This window comes from Oryzias melastigma, linkage group LG2 (assembly GCF_002922805.2).
Source record: "Oryzias melastigma strain HK-1 linkage group LG2, ASM292280v2, whole genome shotgun sequence".
NCBI lineage: Eukaryota > Metazoa > Chordata > Actinopteri > Beloniformes > Adrianichthyidae > Oryzias > Oryzias melastigma.
In genome coordinates this window covers 6,864,010-6,871,244 of record NC_050513.1, presented here as the reverse complement: position 1 = coordinate 6,871,244, position 7,235 = coordinate 6,864,010, and the positions used below count along the sequence as shown (strand labels likewise).

Sequence of the window (7,235 nt, the reverse complement as noted above, 5' to 3'; positions counted from 1 at the left end):
CATAGTCACAGTAATGGTGGTTTGTCAGTATTTGTTTTTCTTTTTCATGTCACAAACAATGTTGAGTGTTATTGTTAATACACTAACAAGCTAATGTGTCAGACTTATTTGTTGCTAACAAGGTTTGGAGTTAGCATAACCACAAAGATAGCATAGATAACTACTTCGGTATGGTTTTCTTAACAACATGGTTGTGAGTTAGCGTAGTCACAGTGTTTGTTTTAGCAGTGTATGTTGTTTTTTCATGTGTTGCAAGCAATATTGGGTGTTATAGTGAATACCTTAATAAGACTAATGTGTAGCTGTGTCTGACATTTTTTTTTTTTGTTACAAACAGGAATTTGGGGTTAGCATAGTCACGGGGTTGCATAGATGACTTCTTTTGGTGGTATCTGTAACTCCCAACCTTGTTTGCAATGTTTAAAAGAAAGCAGACTGTTATTGTAAATATGCTAACGCGGCTAACGTGTAGCAGTGTCTGATATTTTTCGTACTTATTCCTAACAAGGTTAGGAGTTAGCGTAGCCACAGTAATGTTTGTTTTAGTGGTACCAGTCTGTTTTGTTTTTGTTTTTTTTTTTACATATTACTAACAAGGTTGGGAGTTAGCGTAGTCACAGTAACGTTTGTATTGTAGTATCAATTTTTTTTTTTTGCGTATTGCAAACAATCTTGGGTTTTAGTGTGATTGCGCAAACGAGGTTAACGTGTAGCGTGTCAGACATTTTTTATGGTCGGTACTAACAAGGTTCGGGGTTAGCGTAGTCACAATATTGTTTGTATTAGCGTTACACGTTATTTTTTTTTATGTGTTGCGAGCAATGTTGGGTATTATTGTGAATACGCTAACGTGGCTGATATGTAGCGGTATAAAAAATGTATTTGTACTTGTTACTAACTTAGTTTGGGGTTAGCATTATCACAAAGTTAGCATAGATAACGTTCTTTGTGGTATTTGTCTATTTTTTTATGTGTCAAGGTTGGAAGTTACAGGTATAGTAAATATGCTAAAATGGCTAACACAAACAAGTACTAGAATTTATGAAAACAATTAAGTCTGACTGACTGATGAATATATCGTTGACTCTTATTCCAATCCTCATCCGTAGTCAACATTATCTTGTATTGTATTTAATTCTACCCACCTGAATCAGCACGGCAACATGGAAAACATGGAGGACAGTGGTACCTGAAGACCAGGGATGGGAAAAAAATGCTTGATAGTACAAAAATAGACCAATCATAGAGAGAGTGCCTTATATAATCCAGTGCATCCTATAGTATGGGAAATATGGTACTCCATAAAAAAAAAACTAAAGGAAGCAATCAGCAATAGTGGTTGGTATTGAGTGCAATATGTTCTGATTTTGGGTTTGTTTGACATGGAAACTGGTGTTAATCAAGAATTTTCAGATGGCGGTTTCCCAATTTGGAATTCTAGGATGTGAATCAACTAGAAAATAGAGAGTTAGGCAGAATTCAGTTATTCTTCCACACAGATTTAGCTCTTACTAAGAAACTAGAAGTTGTTTTCTGCTGTTTTTAAGCTTTTAGTTGTGTTGTAACTACAAAAAAAAAAATTAAAAACAGAGCCCACTTTAGAAACCAGTGAGTAACTGCTCCATTCTATCACCACCGATTCCCAGATGGCTTTCAGCGAGTCTCCTATGAGCTATGTTGCGGTGACTCCCGGAGCTTGCCGACAGATGTGTATAGATTTACAATCAAACATTGTGCTGATTCCCCAAACAGCAGCGCGGGTCGATGCATCAGGAGAGCCACTGCTGAACCTGCCAATAGTCGTAATGACTTCCAGTCTGGACTTGACCAATCTTTTTCTGTACATGACACATCTGCTGCTTAACTATTAGAGGGCGACCGTTTATTCAGGGTGAATTTAGGCAGAAATGGAGGGGATAATCTTCTAGTTTGGTGGTAGGAAGATTTTTAATATCACCGACTCATTAAATGGTAGTTGGCCTTAATTATGATCTGGCATTCATTTAATGATGAACATTTTGGTTTGGTGTCTGGCTCCTGTAAACCGGATCAGATGATATTTCCACTGATTGCATGAATCCCCACACACAGCCACGGTCTATTTAGAATGCAGATCACATATACACACACAGCTGAGAACCCTGATGTTAAAAAAAAAAAAAACAGGCTTAACATGGCTCCTGACCTTTCGGTAATTATCCGTAGAGCATTTTCCCTCTCTCAGAACCCCCTGCCTTTGAAGCCCTGGGAGAAAATAGTTCTCCAGACGATGCACATCTGGAAGGAAAGTGGAGAAACTCTCTTTTGTTTGCTCCCAAACCCTTTAAAAATACAAGAGAAAAAGATCACGATTCGGTGAAACCATATAGAAACCACAATTTGTGGTTCAATATGCAAAGTGACTCCAAGAGAGAGAAAAATTGGAACAAATCTGCCATCTGGCACCATATATTTCTTTGATTTATACTATAACTCGACAAGGCTTGGCTAATTTATCGACACAAAAAAAAGCGGACAACAGACAGACTTCATATATTTTTTAAACAGAGGCATAAATATCACAGGTGACTGCGGTTCTTTCCGCCCGGCTGGCAGAAGGAGAAGGGAAATCTGAAGCAATCTTCTGGTCTGACGCAGCCGGTCTGATTGAACGCCATCGATCGGAAACGCCAGAATCCACGCAATTATCTGCAAGTCGTAACAGTCGCCCCCACTGCTCGTCGATAGCAATACAACAGTTATCTTATGCACCCTAAGACCATCAAACACCGAGCAGCTATAAATGCAGACGCAAGCTGGGGTGTTGCAAGCTAGCAGCTGCTAACCTAAAACCATGGAGGGAAAGGCTCTGCCCAGTCGGGATCAGGAGTCTTCACAACCAAAATAATTCATTTTTGGCACAAAACTACAAGAATCTCCTAAGAACAAACAAGAGCGCTTTTAGTTTCTTCCTTAGTGGTATGATGGTGCCAAAGTGTAGGTATAATCTTTATTTTAGTTACTGTTTGGTCATAAATGTTTCTTTTCTGTGGAAATGAGGTGAAAAGACTTTCAAATTGTATCTCTAAAAAGTTGTGTTGGAGAACTTTTCGGTCAAAAATCGCTGTGAAGAAAATTACTTTAAAAAAGTAACGGATATAGAACTCCAAAGCTGTTTTGTTGTTGTTTTTGTGCCTTTTATAAAATAAATGTGTGGTGCAACTAAGGTATTAATTAAAATTTTAAAATGATTTAATTAAAGTCTTTTTAAATGAATTTATGTTAAAAAGCCGATTTCCACTGTTTTTTCTTCTTCGTCTGCTTCTAAAGATACAACTACTGCCCCCTATAGGTTGGAGGTGGGATTTCTGATCAAGATGGCGGCTTTGCCAAACACAATCAGTGGGATTTGTTTTAAAATGTGTCATATATGATTGAAATACTTTACATTACATAATGTAATGTATGAAGTCGCTAAAGCAGGAGTGTCAAACTCAATCGCATCTTAGGTCGCGGGTTGAACAGGATAAAAATGAATTAAATACACTAAAACAACATTTTTAAAACTTTAAAAACATAACTTTTTAACATCACTATGAATAAAAACAGAATAAATCAACTTAAACCTTAAATAACTTTCAATGTTTTACTCTCTGTAAAAATATATTTTGTCAAATTATACAACTTCAAAATTAGCGCAAAATAACATCGGGCCATTAAATACAATAAAATAAAATTATGTGGAGGGCCGGATATAGACACCCGAAGGGCCGGATTCGGCCCCCGGCCCTTGACTTTGACACATTATCTACAAGGAAACAAAAGGAAAAGAAAAATAGTACAGGTTTTCCGTGTGCACAAGAAAGTACGTTCTGCACTAGGGGTGTGTACTGGCAAAAGTCTGGCGTCATGATATGTATCCTGATACAAAAAAATTAAAAAATTTTCACAAAAGAATTGTAAAATTGTAAAATGTTTTTTTGTGATCAAAACATGTAGCACTCCAACTTAATCTCATGAACAAGTTTCTATTTCCCATTTCTTTGGCAATTTAAAAAATATTTAAGTGGAAAACAAAAGTAAGACTGAACTACATGTTTGCTTTTATATAAAAATTAAATATCACCTTGGCAGTACTTTAAAACAATACAAGTATCGCCAAATAAAGCATCGCGACATTTCACTGAATCGATATTTTCTTACACCCATATTCTGCACACAAGAATGTAAGTTGTGTGTATGGGAAAGCTTATGGAGAAAGCAAACCATACTCAAACGAGTTCTAAAGTAACAGAACGGTGACGCGGAGCAAGCTAAGCTGCATCGTCTATGTAGGCGAGGTTGTGGTGCTAGCAGAGGGGCGGTCGACCTCTGATCTGAAAATGACAGGTTTGATTCCTGTGTCCAAGTGTCACTGAACCCCACATTGCTTCTGGTGGTTATAAGTCGGCGCCAGTGTTTGGCAAACCAGGAGTGTGTGTGAATAGTTGAATGGTACTATGACTGTAAAGGACTGGGTCCTTTAAGAAGGTAGAAAAGTCTTATACAAGCAAGTCTGTGTAAAAGGAGAATAAAAGTATTTATGAAAGTTTAGCACTAGTGCTGCCACAAACGATTATATTAATAGTCGACTTATCACAGATTATTGTTTCTGATAAGTCGACTAATCGGATCATGCGAAAACTGTATGTAAAGCACACATCTTAACCATCATTAGCTTTAAACGAACTAAATACTAGATATATAGCATTACCTGCTATATTGCTAGTGTGAATGCAGTAAGCTGATTTTGGCTGCTGAAGGTGCTGAAATTAAAAGCTAAAAACGGTGAAGCTGAAAGATGAAATCGCTATATCTGATAGACAGCTAAAATAACGGTTAAATGCCAGATTAGCCTAAAAAACAAAATAGCCTAAATTAGCTAAAATAGCTAGCATGTAGCTGAAATATTAGCTTAACTCCAAATTAGCCTAAAAAACAAAAAAGCCTAAATTAGCCAAAATAGCTAGCATGTAGCTTAAATATTAGCTTAACTCAAAATTTGTCTAAAAAACAAAAAAGGATAAATTAGCTAAAATAGCTAGCATGTAGCTTAAGTATTAGCTTAACTCCACATTAGCCTAAAAAAAAAGCATAAATTAGCTAAAATAGCTAGCATTTAGCTGAAATATTAGCTAAATTTGAAAATACCCGAAAAAACTGAAAATCCTAAATTAGCTAAAATAGCTAGCATGTAGCTGAAATATTAGCTTAACTCCAAATTAGCCTAAAAAACAGAAAAGCCCAAATTAGCCAAAATAGCTAGCATGCAGCTGAAATATTAGCTTAACTCTACATTAGCCAAAAAAACAAAAAAGCCTAAATTAGCCAAAATAGCTAGCATGTAGCTGAAATATTAGCTAAACTCCAAAAAAGCCTAAAAAAATGTAATAAATGCGAAAATAGTCCAACAGCTAGCAGAATGCCATTATAACTTTCAACTTTACTACACTACGACACCATATAGTATAAAGTAACGATTAATCGACTATTAAATTGGTCGATTTTAATAGTCGATTAGTCGACTAATCGTGGCAGCTCTATTTAGCACTAATATAAAGATCAGTGTACATTAGGAAGCAGCAATTTAATACATTTTAGGCCGATTCCTGAAGGTTTCTCAGTGAATTTTGGACTTGACTAAAAGCAGAACTCCGTCCTTTCACTTCTTCTTCAAATCCATCACTGCGTTACTTTGACTGGTTCCAGACTTGCGTTTGCAGACGCATGTGGAGATGGTTCGCAGCGCCACGCAGGAGCTCCTCTGGTCCTGAATCACCGTAATGCAACTCGACAGCATCTGCGTGGCACAATAATGCAGCCGGGGCTGCGTGCAGTTTTTTTTTTTTTTTTTTCTCTCTTGGAATACATTCATATCCGTAATCCAGTTAGCTCCGACTCCAAGATAAGTTTCTTCTCTTTTAATTTATCCTGTTTGGGGCGGATTAGACGAGAGTCTGGATGTTGGGAGCTGATCTTAAGTGGAGCCGGAATTGATTTGGGGATTTTGTTTAGCGGAAACAAGATTCTAAAGCGTGACCGAGTGATGCGCGTGTGCTTACACCCCCTGCAGGAGAGCGGGGATGCTGGGGAGCAGGAGCTGCATGCACATCTGCCTTTGGTTTAGACACGTCCGTCTATCCCTAAGCACTAGTTAGGCTTTTGCACCCAAAATATAGCATCAACGAGAGTTTAAAGAGCTCTGAAATTAGGAAAATTCCACAAAGTTTCACAAAGAGCTCCTCATCCTGGAAGAGTGAGGAAGTTTCTCCTGCATGACAGATGCTTTACTGTTCCTCAGCTTAATGACTCACGTCCAACTGCAGAGTCGGCATAAACAGTCCTTCAGGCTTCAGGTAGCAGGAAGAAGACATTTTTACAAGACACTGACCAGGGTTTTTTTTTTTTTTTTTTTTTTGGTCAAATAAAGTCCTCCTAATGAGGAATATCAATTTTCCCAACAAAATATTTCTATTTATCACAAGAGTTTCTGCTTTTCAAACAGAAACACAGAAAAAAATGTATTAAATTTCAATGAACTGCAAATAATTTCTGACCAACACAAAAATGTCAAAAGAAATCTGAAAATTTGCTAAATTAATTAAAATGTTCTTCGCTGAAGATCACCTTCACATCAAATCTGATTCAAATGACAAATATTTGTATTCGGTAACTTTATGTTCTAAACTTTAGTTCACCCTCAGAAACTCAATAGTCAAATGATGCGACGTTCTCAGGCCAAAACTATTCAAATACTTTCACTTTTCAACATTTGAATTACTTAGAACACGTGTCAAAAGTCAAGGCGAGTCCGACCCCTCAGATCATTTTAGTTTATTGTTATTAATGACCTGATGTTATCTTGCACTAATATGTCACTTGTATAATTTTAATTAGATATATTTTTATGGAGAGTAAAATATTGAAAGTTATTTAAAATGTATGTTGATTTATTCTGGAAAAATATTCCTGCCTGTTTTAATTTATTTTTATGTTAAAAAGTTATGTTTTTAAAGTTTAGTATTACAGTGTTCAATAATATTTATCATAAGTTGTGTTTTGGACTTTAGTCCGTTGTGAGATTGAGTTTAACCAAAAGTTGTAGTAATAACAGATTTTTGAATATTTTATTAGACATTCAAAACATTGTAATGTATTTAATTATATACTGTATTTTGTATTGATTTATTTATTGTATAATGAAATGTTTCAAATTG

The 7,235-nt window shown here is 36.2% G+C and overlaps 1 protein-coding gene across 2 annotated transcripts in view; it reads right to left on the bottom strand.

Moving 5' to 3' along the window:
• Positions 1-7,235, bottom strand: part of spry2 (sprouty RTK signaling antagonist 2) — a 356,144-nt gene that overhangs the window by 251,076 nt on the left and 97,833 nt on the right. Inside the window, exon 1 of one of the 2 annotated variants that reach the window (XM_036215493.1) lies at positions 2,186-2,204. The exons of the other annotated variant lie outside the window; for it this stretch is intronic. The gene's annotated coding sequence lies outside the window, so the exon portion shown is untranslated. Of the gene's footprint in view, positions 1-2,185; positions 2,205-7,235 lie in introns of those variants that run through there. 2 annotated transcript variants of the gene reach the window in all.